This window comes from Macrotis lagotis, chromosome 2 (assembly GCF_037893015.1).
Source record: "Macrotis lagotis isolate mMagLag1 chromosome 2, bilby.v1.9.chrom.fasta, whole genome shotgun sequence".
Lineage (NCBI taxonomy): Eukaryota > Metazoa > Chordata > Mammalia > Peramelemorphia > Peramelidae > Macrotis > Macrotis lagotis.
The window spans coordinates 51,733,756-51,752,938 of record NC_133659.1 but is presented as its reverse complement, the minus strand read 5'-3'; positions in this window follow the sequence as shown (position 1 = coordinate 51,752,938).

Below are 19,183 nucleotides of genomic sequence, written 5' to 3'. Positions count from 1 at the left end.
AAGAATCTTCTTCTGATAAATTATTAAGAAAATATACATGTGTGTGTCTCTGTATGTGTGCTTTTTGTGCATGTTATACATTTAGAACATATTCCAGAATATTCCTTAGGTGATGGAAAAGCTAGGTGGTATAGTGGATAAAACAATAGTCTCGGAGTGATGAGTATGGGAGTTTGGATCCAATCTCAGACATTTGACTCTTACTAGCTGTGTGACCTTGGGTAAGTCACTTAACCCTGAGAGCTTTGCATTCAGGGGCATCTCCAGTCATCTTAATTCATATCTGGCCACTGTATGCAGATGGCTGTGGAGGAGAAAGTGAGGCTGCTGACTAAGTACAGCACCCACTCACTCATAACCAAATCTTGTGCTTGTCATCACCTCCTTGATGTTGAGGTCTTCTTCAAAAAAGGACAAAAAATTTTTTCAATATTATTACTTAGGTGTTAGATCTCCCACAAAAGATATTTGCAACTAAAGAAAAATTTAGATTTTATACCTTATATTTAGGAAAATAATATAATTACATTATTGTTAAGTAAATAGGCATGGGGATGAGACCTGTGATTCCACTGGTGTAGTGAAATCCTAAATGATTAAAGTCCTTCCACTATTGTAGGTTAATGGTTTCTCTAGTACTTAGTGTCAAAGTAATAGATGCCAAGTATATTTAAGCTAGAGATTAAATGACTTGTTCAGGAACAATGCCAGAACATCTATTTGGCTTCTATTTTTTCTCTCTCTCTATCCTACATCATGTGACTAAATGTAAGAGAATCATTTGGAATTTTTAAATAAAATGCTTTATTAAATCATTCCTTAGTGAAATGAAATTATGAAACTACTGGCAGCTTAATTAATTAAGATGTTGAAATATATTATAAGTCTATGTGAGGCAGATATATTGTGCTGAATGCCTCTGTCAATAAGAAAGACTTCACAAGTTCAATCTTTCCCATAAAATATAGAAAAGAACAAAGAAACAGAATAAAACATAGAAATAACTCTACTATGAGAAGAGACTAATACAGTTGAAAATTAATGATGAATAAATCCGAGGAAGAAAATGAAATTGAAGAACAATTAATATCATTTAAAAAGAAAGAAAACACCATTTAGCAACATAAAACTAATAAGGCAGTTCTCAAGGAGGGCAATATAAATCAGATATAGGTATACATAAAGATAACAGACATAGTTATAGACATAGCTAAAGAAAGGTATCAATGTCAAAATAAGTAGATATTAAATTTCAAAATTCATATCATGCTAATAACTTTAATACACAAGATTATTTGTAAAAACATGTATGTCCAAATCAATAAAATAAAAATGGATACACAGATATATATGTATATACATATATATCAATGAATATAATTTTAATGCACTAATCTGAAATTAGAGGCCCAGAGAGATTAAATTAAATGATCTCTATCAAATTTTAAAGAAAAACATAATTCCTAGACTCCTTCACTCCTTAGATTATATCGAAACACTAATTAAGATTGATGCAAATCCATCACTTTCTATGAGGACACAAGATAGATGAGAGAAAGAGAGAGAGAGACAGAGAGAGAGAGAGAGAGAGAGAGAGAGAGAGAGAGAGAGAGAGAGAGAGAGAGAGAGAGGAAGAGTGAGCCAGCAAGTCTGAGAATGTCTGAACTGTTCGGTGGTTGTCCTCTTAGAAGAGGATCAAAATGACATCACTATGTTGAGATCAAGGTAGTCTAAAACTTTTGTGGATGACTGTTGTACATCAGGCTAATACAACTTCAGAAGACTCTACTTTAGGTGAGGCATAAAAAATTCATATGAACATTTAGAGTAGAGAAGACTAACTGCACATATTCTGTTTCTTTGGAGCTACTGTAATTCTGCTTTGCCCAGCACCCTTTTCTTTTTTTTTGATGTGGACATGCCACACAGGATACTCCTGTACCAATATCTCCCAAGTCACAATCAGTTATCAGTTCTAAAGTTTTTTAGAGAAACCTTGAGATTGTTCTTGTATCACTTCTTCGGACCTCCATGGGAGCACTTATGTAAGTTCTCTGTAAAATGGTCTTTTTAAAATAGTCCTTAAAATAGACAAATGTAAGTTTGGTATTGGAACATGGCCAACCCATTATAGTTTGAATGCTTGATAGTTTAACTGGAGGAAAGATCTCAGGATCTAGTACCTTTATCCTGGTAGGTGAACTTCAGAATCTTCCTAAGACAATTCAAGTGGAAACAATTGTTTCCTGATTTCCTGTTTTTAGACTGCTCAGATTTCACAACAATGAAATCAGCACAAATAACCCTGAAGATAATTAGTTTAGTAGGAAGTCTAATACATCTTCTGTCCCACAGTTTCCTGTAGAACTAGCTCTGGCAATGAATGTGTTGACTTCCTTATCAATTTTAATCATTTAATAGATGCATACTTCAAAATTTATTATCAAGTGATGATTTTTTAAAAGATTTTCTTGAACATGTTTTGGGAGTTGGGTCAGTGTCTCAGATTAGAAAATAAATAAATTTACTCTGTGGACTGTGTATATTTGTACTCATGCATGCACACAAAAATGTGATTACTATTTGATGACTCCTATTGTTGTGACAATAGAATGTGATCATGTATGTGTGCTATTATGGAAATTGAAGTTTTAAATTACATTGCTTCCCTTATCACACTCAAAACAATGTTTTGTACATACCTAATCCTCAATAAAATTTGTCCTATTGACTTGCAAGGTAAGGAAAAATGACAAAGGTATGTAGCAAGAATGACTATGGCATCCCAGATTTGTTGGACTAGAACCATTGATTTGGAACTGTGCAGATAGTCTTTCTTCTTGCTAAGAAACATACACAGTGTTGGGCAGAAACTCCTGACTAGACTTTTGTTTAGGGATTTGTCACTGAGAATCCTAGACTGTTTATGAATCCAGAGACAGGGTCAGACATATAACTATCAAAAGTTGAAGTCCTATGTAGACCATCCATCCAGTTTTACAAACCTCTTTGCTAAGCAAAGGTCATATCTCCCCTCATTAAATGGGAGAAGAGAACAGAACTCCAGAGAATAAAAACTACATCCACACCCAAATTTGTATTCCATTACAATCTTTTCATACTTGGAAGGCTGGATGCATTTCTTTCAGTGAATTATTAGGAAGTAATTGAATTTTTCAGTTGACTAGAATTATGGAATTTTAGGGGTAAGAAGGACATTTGAGGTCATAGAATTAAAGATTCAAAGAATCATCAAATCTCAGAGTAAGATAGTCTATCAGAGTTCATCTGATCTAACCTCCCAAAACATTGAGAAATAAGATCCAGAATATTCTTGCTGGATTCAGCATTTGCTATTGGTTTATCTCACTACATTTAAAGATGTCTATTCCATTTTGGAGAGTTTTAATATTTCAGAAGTATTTTTATTCACTTAAATGAGATTCCCTATAACTCTCACTGAATGTTTCTGGCATTGGCTTGCAAGAGCTTAGCTAAGAAAGTGTGATAGGGAAAAGAATACAGGATTTAGTTAGAATTTGGCATTTGAATCCCAGCTCTGTTATTCATTCACTATTCAACCTCAGGCAAGTCAACTTACCCCAGAAGTCTGAGTTTTCTTATCTTTGGAATTAAGGTGTTGGACTATATAGACCACAAAGTTCACTGAAGCACTAAATCCTATTATCCTAAGGCTAATATCTCTTTCACATAATATACTTTCAGATATTTGAAGACTGTAATCTTGGACCCCATTGACTTCTATTCTTCAGATGCAAAAAAATCCCTCAAAACCCAACAAAACAAAATACAAAACAACAATAGTAGCAGCTGCAACAACAGCAACAATAGCCTCAAACCTTGAATTCTCCCAAAGGAATATCACATGAAATTCTTTTGAAATGTCTCCTCCTCATGAATTATTCTGAAAGTATTTCATTTTTCTCAATTACTCTAAGTTATTTTAGTCTTTTTTTTAACAAGGCACTGGGATTAAGTGACTTGCCCAAGGTCACACAACTAGGTAATTATTATGTGTCTGAGATCAGTTTGAACTCAGTCCTCCTTACTCCAAGGCCAGTGCTCTATCCACTGCACCACCTAGCTGCCTCCAATTTTCTCAATGATTCTAGAAAAATGTGGCACCCAGAAAAAAAGTACTATATTCTACATGTAATTTGTAATTTGTTTTGAAAGTGTTATTCAATTGGTTTGTGGACATGGCCGTTACTTATTCTCAAATTTAGACAGTCTCAGAGTAACACAGGATTGACATAAAAGAAGATGTGGGTAGGAGGAATCAGTAAAGACACTCTGGAAGGTTGGAAAAATGCTGGTGCCATCAATGTTCATACCAAGGTGTTCTTCCCAACCCTCTGGCTTTAGGGTTCAATGTGAAATGGAATCCAATGTTTTAAACTTCTCATTATGGTTAGGCTGTATTGACACTCCAGGGCTGTGTATAATAATTAAATGAAATGATCTTTCAGGGAACAACTACATTTCTGAGTGTATTACCTGACTGCCTTCTCTCAAAATAAGGGAGTTAAGGGATCAGTCAGTCTTCTTATCTATAGCATATCTATTTCTGTATATGCTTAAGTGACAAGCTCCTGACTTCTGCCTCCTCATATTTTTCCATATCATCTTTAGACATCTCCTTTAGCCACATTTAATGATATTTTGTATAATAATGATTTGTGTATTCATATAATATACTCTATGAAGGAAGTAAACTCTTAGAGGTGAATGACCTCATAATTTTTCAGGTTTTTTTGTCCTTTGACATCTAGTATAGTCTCCTCCATGTAATAATCATATAATAAGCAACCAGAGATGAAAAGATCTTCAAAAATAGCAATTCAGTTTTTGTCTTTGATTTCTTAATGTCCTGGGCAAAAATAGTAGTTCCTTGATAGATGGATAGTTTGGATTTTGTTTTCTAAAGTTGGGGATGAATTCTTCTTTTTTATTTTACTAAACCAAAGGGTCTTATATTGCATACATTAGGTAATTAATAGATGTTATTGAAGGAAGGATGGAAGAATTTAAAATGAATTAAAAAAAGTTGCTATTTTATTTTTTGTTAAAATTTATTTTTACATTCTTTTTAAAATATATTTTGAATTTCTAATTCTCTCCCTTCTTTCTACTCTATGAATAAACAAGCAATGATATCAATTATCCATGTGTAATCATGTAAAACATTTCCACATTAGGCATGTCACCAAAAAACAAAGATCAATCAAGAAATATAAAGTGAGAGAACTTATTTCAATTTGTACTCTGAGTTCACTAGTTCCTTTTTTTAAAATTATTTTTAAAAATTTATTTATTTATTTTAATTCATATGGACACATATATTTTTAAGTTACAAAATTTCCTTCCACCCTGCCTTCCCACCCTCTGCCTCTCAGCAGTGAACAATCAGATTAGCATTGTATTTACATATTTTGGATAAATATGTTTATAGATTAGATATTTTCAGTATAAGGAAATAGAATTAAGGGAGATACATAAGAGATAATTTGTAAAAGTGTTCATCATATTCTGAAAGGTTTGGTTTTTTGTGTGTGTGTTTTATTTTGTTTTGTTTTTCTTCCTCTGGATGTGAATAACATAGTCCATAGCCAGTCTAAAACAGTTGTCCTAGCTCTCTGAACTGTTGAGAGGAGCTGGTTCCTCATATATCATAACTTGTTTAGCCATCCCTCATTTGATGGATAATCCCTTCAATTTCCAATTCTTTACCACTACAAAAAAGAGCTGTTATGAATATTTTGGAGGATGTAGGACTTTTCCTTTTTTTTTTTTTTATTAATTTCTTCTGGATATAGACCTAGAATTGAAATTGCTGGGTCAAAGGGTATGAACAGTTTTATTGCTCTTTGCACATAGTTCCATATTGCTCTTTAGAAACATTGAATCAATTCACAACTCCACCAGCAATTCATCAATGTCCCAATCCTCCCATAACCTCTCTAACATTGATCATTTTCCGTTTTTCTCATCTTGGCCAATCTGATAGGTGTGAGGTGATACCTCGTTATTTGCATTTCTCTAATTAATAATGATTTGGAACATTTTTTCATATGATTATATAAAGCTTTAATTTCTTCATTTGAAAACTGTCTATTCATATTCTTTGACCATTTATCAATTGGGGAATGATATGCGACCTTATAAATTTGATGCAATTCTCTCTATATTTTAGAAGTAAGACCTTGAATCAGAACTCCTAATTGTGAATATTCTTTCCCAGCTTTCTGCTTTCCTTCTAATTTTGGCAGCACTGATTTTATTGATGCAAAACATTTTTAATTTAATATAGTTAAAACAATTCATTTTGTAGTTTATAATGTGCTCTAATTCTTGTTTGTTCATAAATTTATCCCCTTTCCATAGATTAATAGAGTATTTCTTGTTCTATTAATTTATCTATGCTGTCACCATTTATGTCTAAATCTTGGACCCATTTTGACCTTAATTTGGTATAGGGTGTGAGGTATGGATCTGGGCTTGGTTTTATTATACTGTTTTCCAGTTTTCCGAACAATTTTTGCCAAAAAGAGAGTTATCCCAGAACCTGATGTCTTTGGGTTTGTCAAATAGTTGATTGTTATAGCTATTTATTGTGTTTTTCTTTGAACCTATTCTATTCTACTGATCCATTATTCTTTAACCAGTACCAGGCAGCTTTGATGACTGGCACTTTATAGTATGGTTTTAGAACTGGTGGAACTAGGTCATCTTTCTTTAACTTTTTTTCATCAATTCTCTTGCTATTCTTTCCCTTTTGTTGCTCCAGATGAATTTTATTACTGTTTTTGCCTAGCTTGGTAAAATAGTTATTTAGTAGTTTGATCCCCAGTTTATTCTCTGGAGATGGATGTCATTTTTCATCCTGACCCCTTTGGAATTGTCTTGAGTCATTGTGCTGATCAGAGTATCTGAGTGGTCCACAGTTGATCATTATTACAATATTGCTGTTACTGACTACAGTGATCTACTTGTTCTGCTCAGTTCACTTTGCATCAGTTCTCATAGGTGTTTTTTTTCTGTAAAATTCACTGGAGAAAACTGTAGCAAACCACTTTAGTATCTTTGCCAAGAAAATTCCATGAAGAGGTATAGACTACAAGGTTATGAAGAGTGAAACGTAAGTGAATGACTGAACAAAAGTACTCCCCCCCTCCAAAACCTTCTCCTTCATTATTTCTTATACCATAATAGTACTCCATCCCAACCATGTGCTGCACTTGCTCAGTTGTTCATTAACTGATGGATATTCCTTCCATTTCAGTTTTTTTTTGCCATAAAAAGAAGGTTGAAATGAATATTTTTGTACATATGGGTCCTTATATCTGTTTTCATTTATTTCTTGGGAGTTATGGACCTAGTAGTGCCTTTGCTGGTATATACAGTTTTATAGACTTTGTGGAGGAATTGCAAATTCTTCTCCAGAATGATTAGAACAGTTCACAACTCCATAAGCAATATATTAGTGTAATTATTTTCTCTCTTCCCTTTGAGCATTTGTCATTGTTTTGATCCTTGTAAAGTAATACTTCAGAGTTGGAATAACTTGATTTTAAAACACATATTTTCGTGAGTGATTCTGCTAAGCAGACAAACATTTAAAATCCTTTTAGTTATTGGCATAGCTTTTTTTTTGATTTTACCATTTTAATTCTGAATCTTTCATGAAATTAGAGGTCTTTATATTTTTGCCTTATAAGTCCCCTGGTTAAAAAAAAAAAAAAATTGCTGTGACCAATTGCTTTCCTGTTGGGTCAGTTCAGTGCCAGATTTCTGGTTACATGGGGAGTCATGGGCTGACTTCATTGAAGTTAGTCTGTTGTTTTGGAATCCCTGCTAGCCCTTCCTAATTTACTCAGGTGATAGCAATTAGCTGGAGTTCACTCAGGCAGGCATTAGTCCAGACTCCTAAAGCTAGTTTCTAAAGCTATCATTAAACTCTCTGTAACCCATGAACAGAATCCTTGAATATTTTTTACTTATCTCTGAATCTTTTGCCAGACACGTGTTCTATTCTTTGGAAGTTTTTCTCCCTCACCAAGTTTTTCTTCTATATATGTGGTCTCTTCCATTGTTAAAATGTAAGTTTTTGAGGTCAAGGAATGTTTACTTTCCTATAATCAAATCATGAGTTTGGCACAGAACAAGCTCTAAGCAAATGCTTTTTCATTTATTCTCTCATTTCTGGACTAATCTCAAAGCTGCTACTCATTTTAGGATAAAATGCTTTCAAAAACACAATTATCCCCTCAAAAATCATTCTCTCTCTGTCTCTACCTATGTGTCTGTCTCTTGTTCCTTGTTCTCTCTCTTTTTCTGTTTCTTGTCTCATTCTCTTTTTTTCCTGTTTTTGTTTCTGTCCCTCTTTATTTCCCCATGTCTCCATGTGGCTCTCTCTGTCTCTATTACTCAGTTCTTTTGTCTCTGTCTTCATAGAGCTAAAATTTTTTATTACAATTTTTAGACATTTTTATTTAAAGTTTTGAGTTCCAAATTCTCTCCCTTCCACTCTTCCTTGCCTCTCACAGTCCCTGAGATGGTAAGCAATGAGATAGAGGTTTAAATGTGCAATCATGTGAAACATTTCCATATTAGTCATTTTGTACATGGAGACAAAAGGGAAAAAATAAAACAAAGGAATACTAGCATGCTTTAGTTAGTATTCAATTAATATTAGCTTTAGTTTTTTCCCTCTGGAGAATAATAATATGCTTCATCATTAGTTCTTTGGAATTGTCTTAGATCATTATTTTGCCGAAAATGGGTAAATCATTCACAGTTCATTAAATGATATTGCTGTTACTTTGTCCTTGTGGTTCTGTGTTCTTTACTATGCATCAGTTCATCTAACTTTTTCCAGGTTTTTAGGAAATCATCATGCATATCATTGCTTATAGCACAATAATATTCCATTACAATCATTTTGTTTAGCTATTCCTCAATTGATGACATCCATTTGTTTCCAATTTTTAGCTACCCTAAAAAAGATCTGCTATAGTTTTGTAGAAATGGGTCCTTTTCCTTTTTCTTTTGAGTGTCTTTGTGAGATAGACCTAGCAGTTATATTTACAGCTAAGTTTCAAGCAGTTCCTTTTTGGTAATAAATTACATCATCTTATCAACCAACCAGTCAGCTTTCCATTGTTCTCCAGATCATCCTTATTGTGCAGTCAATGCAACCTTTGAAGCTGAGATACAATAGAATATGGATCAATTCTCTATTGCTTGTTCTCATTTTAGTCTAACAATTAATGCCTAGAAAACACAAATGCTCCTACAGCCAGCACCCCACCATCCATATGTGAAAGCATTGCTAACAGTAAGTAGAGAAGTTTTGAGTGCTGTGGACAAGGGACAAGTTCACTTACCTTGGTAGTGTCCTTTTCAAGGAGTTCCACATTGACAATGAAGTGGACACACCCATTGCCAGAGCTGGCTTAGTATTTGGGAGGCTCCAAAAGAAAATGCAGGAGAGAAGTCTGACTACTACACTGAAAGTCTACAGAGCTGTTGTGCTGATCTCTTTGCTATATGCCTGTGAAACCTGGACAATCTACCAGCACCATGTCGGGAAACTGAACTGCTTCCATTTAAATTGTCTTAGGAAGATTCTGAAGATCACCTGGTAAGAGAAGATACCAAGAACAGGCTCTTTTTTTTTTTTTAAGAAAGATTTATTTATTTTGAGTTTTACAATTTTTCCCCTATTCTTGTGTCCTGCCCCCCATCCCCACAGAAGGCAGTCTGTTAGTCTTTACATTATTTCCCTGGTATACACTGATCTAAGTTGAATGTGATAAGAGAGAAGTCATATCCTTAAGGAAGAAAAATAAAGTATAAAAGATAGCAAAATTACATAATAAGATAACAGTTTTTTTCATAAGTTAAAGGTAATAGTCTTTGGTTTTTATTTAAACTCCACAATTCTTTCTCTGGATACAGATGGTATTCTCCATTGCAGATGGCCCCAGATTGTTCCTGATTGTTGCACTGATGGAATGAGCAAGTCCATGAAGATTGATAATCATCCCCATGTTGCTGTTAGCATGTGCAGTGTTTTTCTGGTTCTGCTCATCTCACTCAGCATCACTTCATGCAAATCCTTCCAGGCTTCCCTGAATTCCCATCCCTCCTGGTTCCTAATAGAACAATAGTGAGATAACAGGTTCTTTTTTGAGTTAAACTCTCTAGCATTCCAACATTACTACAGAGATTGCAACTTCGATGGTATGCATGCATTTTGACAATGTAAGACCTACACTTGCCAAAAAGCTATTTATGGAGAACTCACACAGGGCAAACATTCTCAAGGGGGTCGTAAGAAGCAATACTGAGACACGCTGAAGGTGTCATTGAAGAACTTTCGAACTGATTGCACAGCATGAGAGACACTGGCAGAGCACGGCATGCCCTTATCAGTGAGGGTACTGCACTGTATAAGGAAAGCAAAATTGAAGTAGGTCAAAGGACACATGGCATAGGTAAGTTTAGAACACCTACCCAAGTGTTCACATTGACTATTTGTGCCTGCCCTGTGGTAGAGCCTTCTGAGCTCATATTGGTCTGATCAGCCATAGACAGACACGCTGTAACTTGTCTCAAACATAGCTATGTCATTTTGGTCTTGTTAGATAAATTTACTCAGTATAGTTTTTCTGAGACTATGGTAATTAGAGACTCATGGTTGACAAACATCACTGGAAAAACTATCAAAGTTAAATAAATCATCCAATCATTCACAAGCATCTATTCAGGCTTTATTATGCTAAAAGAACAATTTGAAAGACTAGGTGCTCCATAAGGGAGCTTATAGCCCAATTAAAGAAACAATATAGGATAACAATGGAAATACAGATTAATTTCAGTTGTGATTGATGGTGAGGTCAATATTGAATAGAAGATGACTTTCTGGAGGATGTGCTTCATTTGAGTCTTAAAGGAAGGTAGGATTTCAAAAAATTGGAGACTGAGATTGAGAGCATTCATTGTAAGTATATGGAATAGTCAGTATCGTTATTTCTTGGCTAATCTCCAAGTCATTAAAGGAACTTTGTAATTTCCCAGAGTTAATATAATCATCCCCTGTACAAATGTAGTCTTGTTTACTATTTATTTATAGTGGCAGTTCTAAAAAGAATGCTTTAATGAAAGGAATCTGTATATTAACCATCCAAATGCATACCAAAGTCTAAAGAATAAAGCATAGTTTACTAAATTAATTTTCTTGCAATTAAGAATGAAGATGAAAAATTATTACCCTAAGATGCATTAGCTGTCCAATATTTATCATCAGTTAAGATCTGTGAATTTACAATATTTTGATCTATAATTATTACAAAAATACCACTCCATTAGTTAGAGTCACAATATGACATAGTTAATAGAAAGCTAAACTTTAATTCAGGAAGATATGGATTTAAATATTGCCTCTGACATTATTTTACTTAAGCAAAGTCATTTAGACTCATCCTATGGCAGACAAATTTGAAAGACCGTAAATTACAAAAGATTTGTCAATCAAAATTGAGAATAAGTTTCTAATTGGGGCTTCCTCGCTCCAATAAAAGTATAGGTTTTGACAAATAATTAATATATTCTCTAATTCTTTCATGAAGCTGCTCTTCTTAGATGGATAAATGTAGGTATACAAGATTTCATTAGCTCAGGAAAGGCACAACCCAACTCAAGGCCTGTTTTTATTTTAATTAATGTTGTTTCCAAGATATTAGTCAAGGTTTTAATCAGGTGGTGCTAGTTATTGATGAACTGCCTTAATCAACTCAGACCTTACTGCTCAGTTTTATTAAAAATAGATTAGCATTCAGTTATGTCAGGGATGAGCTTCAATTCGACAAATATACTCACTAAGCATAAAATTGTTAATTCTACAAGAGGGCAAAGAATTTGACAAAATACAGTCTATTGTGTAAGCATTTGCAAGAGTGCAGACTTAGATTAGGTAGTAGTTTTTAAAGAATGTTATAATGCCTTCTTTCAGATGTAGAAATTTAGATAAAATTTAACTGAAGTTGATAGATAGTTGATAGTTTTTCTTAATAATTATAGTTTATATGTAATTTTTAGCTTCTGAAAGTCTCAAATTAAAGAGCATAAAATGCATAAATGGCTAAGATCAAAACACTTCAAGACAAAAGCTCCTGCTAGTAAGTGAACTTCTTTTGAAATCCTGTGGGATAAATACGTAGCATGCATAACAGAGTTATTTAAAACTTTAATACTTTGCAAAACTGCATGATAAACAGTCATTTTTCTCAAATGGAAATTCAAATAGTAGAGGTTCTTTCAAATTCACAGCTGTGCATGGTTTCTATTATGATTTTTCTGGTACTTTTTCCATATTTTATTCAGTTTATAGATACATATTCCTCTTTCAAGGGCCTTTACATTTCATTAAAATATTGTCAATACCAAAATAGCGGAAGATATGTAGGGAAATTAGTAAAGAGATATCCTCTATTAGTTGGAGTGGTGATCATTCCAGCAAAGCTACAATATTTACAATGATTTTGTAGATTAGATGTCAACAAAAATAAGTCATGAAGTTCTCAGTGATTCAATTTAGCATAATATGGTTTCTTATTTGGGTGACCCACAATCTTTGATATAAATAGTATCATAAATACACACATACATGTACAAGATTGAAATTCCATTGAGAAAATTTCTACCCTACATGCACTTATTATTTAGTAGACTTTTCATTTTATTTGCTTTATTTTGTAGTGGTAAGAGTGAAAAGACATATAAATGGTAACCAGACTTGTGAATTCATTGAAAAAAGATAACTTTCAGATACGGAAACTTCTAAGATGGGCTAGCAACTTTTAGCCAATATATAGTATTTCCCTTCCTTCCTTCCCTATTTCCCCTCCTCATTGTTAATTTTCTTCTTTTTGTTTGTTTCATTCATTTTTCCTCACCTCTTTATTTATTATTTCTTTTAAAAGTTTAAATTATTTATAAAAAATCATACAGAGATGCAGTGTTTAACATGGGATATGAAACCAGGTTTCTTCGTGGCCTTGAGACTGACTCTATCCATTATACCTCATTGCCTTTCAAACAGAAACAGAGAGAAAAGGAAGTAGAGGTAGAGTAGGAAAAAAAAACTCCTTGAGTTTACAGATGAAACACGTAAGATCTCAGAACTACAAAGAACCTTAAAGAACATCCTGTCTAATACTTCACTAAAAAATAATTTTCTCTATAACATGATGATAAGTTGTCATCCAGTCTTTGCTAGAAGACCTCCATGTAACAAGATTACATTCCTTTCAGAGTTCGTAGTTCCCACATCTGGATAGTTTTAATTATTAGAAAGATTTTTTTTTCTGACATTGAATCTAAATTGACTTGTTTAAAACTTTCACAAATTGCTCCTTGTTCTTCTATAAAACAAAGGAAAGAAATGACACAGACATGTAATGACAATATAATCATAGAGTTATTATGTACTTTTAAAGGAAGAGCGAGAGTACTTAGTTTATGTGTTGCAGAAAATTCACTCAGTTATTTTTGAGTTCCAAATCACCATAAACAGTGACTTATGGACAGTATTTTAAGTGCATTAAATTGACAGGTGTAAAAATGAGAAATTAGAACATATGGCAAAAATTCAGCTGAATATTTTGAATGACTGTATTGGGCAAGGGGGAGGTTTAGGGAGCAATTGTTGGAAGAAGAGTGGTCAGAAGAAATGGTAATTCATTTCCTATGGTCTTTACCTTCACAAAGTTTGTGGGGTAAAATGTATGCCCTAGGAAAGAGTAGCTGTGTTTCTAAGACACTGAGAGTATTCTCAGAGCATAAGCATAGGTGCAGTTCAACAAAGGATTTTAAAGTCAAACAATTACAGTCATTCTGGGGATTAAAGCATATTTCCAAGATGTTGCCGCTATAGACGCAATATTGGCATACTGTTTGCAAACTGAAGTGAATTATTAATTCACTCTTTAAAAACATGGTTTTGTTATTATTTACCAGCATGATAGCAGAGGATTTATTTTTAAAAACACTTTATTGGCACGTTTAGTTTTTTACATTGATAGCCTATACTCCCCTGTATCCCAACAGAGCCATAATTTATAATAAAATTTGTTTTTTAAAGAAGAATAAAAGAAAAAATACTAAAACAAGCTAAAATAAAAATAATCTGGCAATATATTTAATTTTACAAACCTATAGACACTCACTTCTATAATATAATAGAGAAAATACTTTTTCATATTTTTTTCTGAGAAAAATCTGTAATTCATTCCTAGAATGCCTCATTTTCCCCCCAATTTCCTGGGTTCTTTTGATTACCTTAAAGCTCACCTAAATTCCTTTTTTTTAAAAAGGTTTTCACAAGGCAAATGGGGTTAAGTGGCTTGCCCAAGGCCACACGGCTAGGTAATTATTAAGTGTCTGAGACCAGATTTGAACCCAGGTACTCCTGACTCCAGGGCTGGTGCTTTATCCACTGCCACCTAGCTGCCCCAAGTCCTTTTTGTAAGATACATTTCACACTCTCACTTTAATGCTTGTGCCTTCCTTCTGAGATGATTTCTAATTTATTCTGTCTCTCATGTATATAAATAGTTTTTTGCATGTTGCTTCTCACCCATTAGAATATGTGTTACTTGAGGGCAGTTTTTAGTGTGCCTGTATTCACAGTGATCATCAGAGTACCTGGCACATAGAGCTTTATTAATTTTTTTTGGTTGGTAGACTTGGCAATATTCAACCTTAAATGTTATGTGGTTGTTGTTGGGGAAGGTGTTGGGGTGACTAGGTGGTGCTGGGACAACTAGGTGGCATTGTGGATAGAGCACTGATCTTGGTGTCAGGAGGATACAAGTTTCAATTGGCCTCAAACACTCGACTCTCACTAGCTGTGTGACCTTGAGCAACATTGATTGCCTCACATCCAGGGCCATCTCTATCAGTCCTGATTCATTTCTGGCCACTGGACCCGGATGGCTCTGGAGGAGAAAGTGAGGCTGGTGACCTAGCACAACCTCCCTTCACTCAAATCTAATTCATGTATTTGTTATGATATAACCTCCCTGATGTTATGATCTTCTTCCAAAATGAAGGACAAACATTAAAAACATTAGCTGTTGTAAATCTTGTGCATATTGTTTTCTTGTCTCTTTTTCATTAGTTCATATGTATCTGCATACTTCTAAATTTTCATCATTCTTGACAGTTTTATAGTGCAGTATTATTTCATTACTTTCAGATAACAATTTTTTTGAGATTTTGTTTATTTTGCACTTTACAATTTTTCCCCCCAATCTTCCTTCCCTCCCTGACCACACTGAAAGTAGTCTATTAGTCTTCACAAAGTTTCCATGGTATACATTGATCTAAGTTGAATATGATGAGATAGAAATCATATCCTTAAGGGAAAAAAATATATAGTATAAGAAATAGCAGAACTACATAATAACTGTTTTTTTCCCTAAATTAAAGGTAATAGTTTTTGGTCTTTATTCAAATTCCATGATTCTTTCTCTGGATACAGATCTTATTCTCCATCACAGACACCCCCAAATTGTCCCTGATTGTTGCACTATTGGAATGAGAAATCTCCATAAAGGTTGATCATCGCCCCCTGTTGCTGTTAGGGTGTACAAAGTTTTTCTGGTTCTACTCATCTTGCTCAGTATTAGTTCCCTCAATTCCCATCGCTTCTGGTTTCTAATAGAACAGTAGTGTTCCATGATATACATATACCACAGTTTGTTAAGCCATTCCCCAATTGCAAGACATTTACCCATTTTCCAATTCTTTGCCAGCTCAAACAGGGCTGCTATGAATATTTCTGTATAAGAGATGCTTTTACCCTTTTTATAATCTCTTCAGGGTACAGACCCAGTAGTAGTATTGCTGGGTCAAAATGTATGCACATTTTTATTGCCCTTTGGGTGTAATTCCAAATTTCTCTCCAGAAAGGCTAGATGAGTTCACAGCTCCACCAACAATGTATTGCTGTCCCAGATTTCCCACATCCCTTCCAACATTGATCACTGTCCTTTCTAGTCATATTGGCCAGTCTGAGAGGTGTGAGGTGGTATCAGATACCACATTCTTTTAACGGTTCAATCAATGGACAATATTTGGATTCAAGTTCTTTGATATCACAAAAAGTGCTGCTCTAAACATTATATTGCATATTAGAGACTTTAAGAAAATTATCATATTGTGAAATTGATAATGGTGTACCTGTATAAAAGCTTTACGAAGTTTCAGAAATTTATTTGCATGATTTCATATTATTTTCCATAATCTATTCACAGATAGAGATAAAAATGCATTTAATATGAACATAATCTCTCCAATCCTGAGTATTCTTTTTTTTTGTCATTTTTGCCAATTACTTGTATTTTTCAGTAGTTATACTGATTTAATGATTAAGGAGACTGAAGTAGATATACCCTATTATTTGTACTAATCATTGTTTAATAGCTTAGTCACTAAATCAGAGTAATTCAGTGACTGAATCAGTTTTTTATTACTCATCTTGCATCAGACTGAATTAGTCTTTGCGATATGACATTTTTCTGAAGAATTGTATTTCAGATATTGTATTTAATCATGAGCCAAATTTATATTTTGTCATGTTCATACCCACATTTAAAAGGCATAATCAAGTAATCAAATATGGGAAAACATTTTATGTTTATATAAAAACATTTTCATGTTTAATGAATATACTGTTTTATTTAGCAAAACTTGGAAATATAATCTCAGTTTCAATTTAAAAAAGAAAGAAAAACCTATATATCAGCTTGAATATAACTTTTTTGTTGTTCTTTCTAACAATGTCCAGGCAAATTAAATTGTTGTATATTCATATATTCACCTCATCATCTCATTCCTCCCTTAAATCAACAGAAATACTTCAAAAGGAGAATATCTGCATATCTGATGGCCAGTTCTGAGATTTATTGAATTCATGGAAGAGGGAAAAAAGCAAGAAAAAAAACAAAATGAAATAAAATACAAGGATATATATACATGCAGAGTTTCTTATAATCAAGTATGCCTTTGCTTGGCTTCCAAACTGTTGAGAACTGCAGTATTTGGTGGAAAATATTTGCTGTTTTTCAAAGGGTTCTCACTCTTGGAACTCTTTGATTTAATAGTTATGGAATGTTGATATGAATAGCATTTGTGAGTGAGTTTCCACATCCCTTTCAATTTTTTCAAATGGAATTGTACTTAGGGAAGTGTAATAGGCTGTATCATAAGTTTGTTGCAACTGACTATAGCTGGTCTAGAAATGTGCTTTCCTCCCATTTGGTGTAGCTATCTCCAATGGTTCTGATCTATATCTGGCCATTGGACCCAGATAGCTCTAAAGAAGAAAGTGAGGCTTTTTAGCACTCTCTCACTTAAATTCAACTCATTTGCATATTATGGCAGCACCTCCCTGATATAAGAATTGTCTTCCAGAATGAAGAAAGAGCCACCACCACCAAAAGAACTTGATATGTAGTACAGAAGCAAATATTAATAGTGGATATGATATGTGTTTTAAAGTATTTCAAGGGATAATATATGGAAGAGTAATTGGACTTATTCTCTTTGTTCCCAGAAGTAATACATAGAAATACATAGTAATACATAGAAGTGATACATAGAAATTCCAAAGAAGGAACATTAGGCTTAAAGTTAAGAAAAAGATTTTTAAAATTTAGAGCTACCCAAAAGTATAATGGTTTTTCTTAGTGGTGGGGTATGATATTCCCCCAATTTGGAGCTTTTAAGGATTAATAGAAGAAATACTACTTGGATATGCTTGAGAGAGAGAGAGAGAGTGCTTCCTTATCTGAGATTGCTTTTCAATGATTCTGCAATTGCTGGAAGAATAAGGGAGACAATATTAGCCATTGTAATAAACTTTATATCTAATGCCAGTACTAACACAATTCCTGGCACATTGTAGGAATTCATAAATACTAGCTAGTGGATTGGTTAATTAGAGCAGGCCCAGTGATTTAAAATTTCTTTCAGAAGATTTAATAATTTTGTCTTCTCATATGTCATCCTTTGTCTCCCTTATGTCATTTCATTGGTTTATTTTTCAACTATTCATTGTTAGATTTGGAAGTGAAATCAACCTATTTAAAAACCCTCTTTCTATCTGTTATCTTTGTTTTTTTTGCTCAGAGGGACAATGTTTTTTTTTTTTGTCCTTTTCTCTCCTCCTTTTTCCCCATTCATCTATTTATTTTTAGGATTTTTGCAGGGAACTTATTTTAATGTTAATGATGAGAATGACAACATCTAACATTTAAGTAGTATTCTGAATGTTTAAATATTTGGGATTATACTTTCATTGGCTCCTCCTCATCATAAATCTGAGAGGAAGATGTTATCGTCATTTCCATTGACTGGATGAGGAAATTGAAACCAGGCTAAATTTCACAACTTGTCCAGGATCTCAAAGTTAACAAATTTCTGAGGCTGGATTTGAACTGAAATCTTCCTAACTAATTCTAGAATTATAATTAGAATTCTAATTCTAATTTCCTGCTTCTAGGCTTCTAAATCTAGTATATTCTTTGTCCAAGGGGATCTAGGAACATTGTATATATTGATCAACTCTTTTATTCTCCTCTTAATTTTTAACTTGGTCAATTACAATATTTTATATTATAATATAGATTACTCATCCAGAGAAATTATATTGCTAGATTTCCTTGTTAGTATAATTCTAAAAATTTCACTAAAGTAATTGGCTTCTATTTTAATCTTGTTAATGAGTTTGTTCAATATATTCCATCTGTCTTTCAAAAAAGTCTGTATTTGTCAGAATTCTGTGAGTCTAAGAAAGACGAGAAAGCAGGATCATTAAAGATTCTATGTGCATCCATCTTAGGTCCTAAAGTTTTTCAGGAGTAATTATAAAGACCAAGTTTGAGCCAAGCTCTCATTTAGAGATAATTGGGCCCTTGGTCACTCAAACCCTTCTGAACAGTCTTTGTAAATGGGTGAACAAGCAGCATCTCATTTGCTCTTCCCTTGTGCAAAAAATTATTTACTTGACCTCAAATGTCTGCAATGGGTAGGAGTTGCAGAGTCCAATTTATGCATGATTTTAGAAACTAAATAAAACCTTCCTAACACTTGG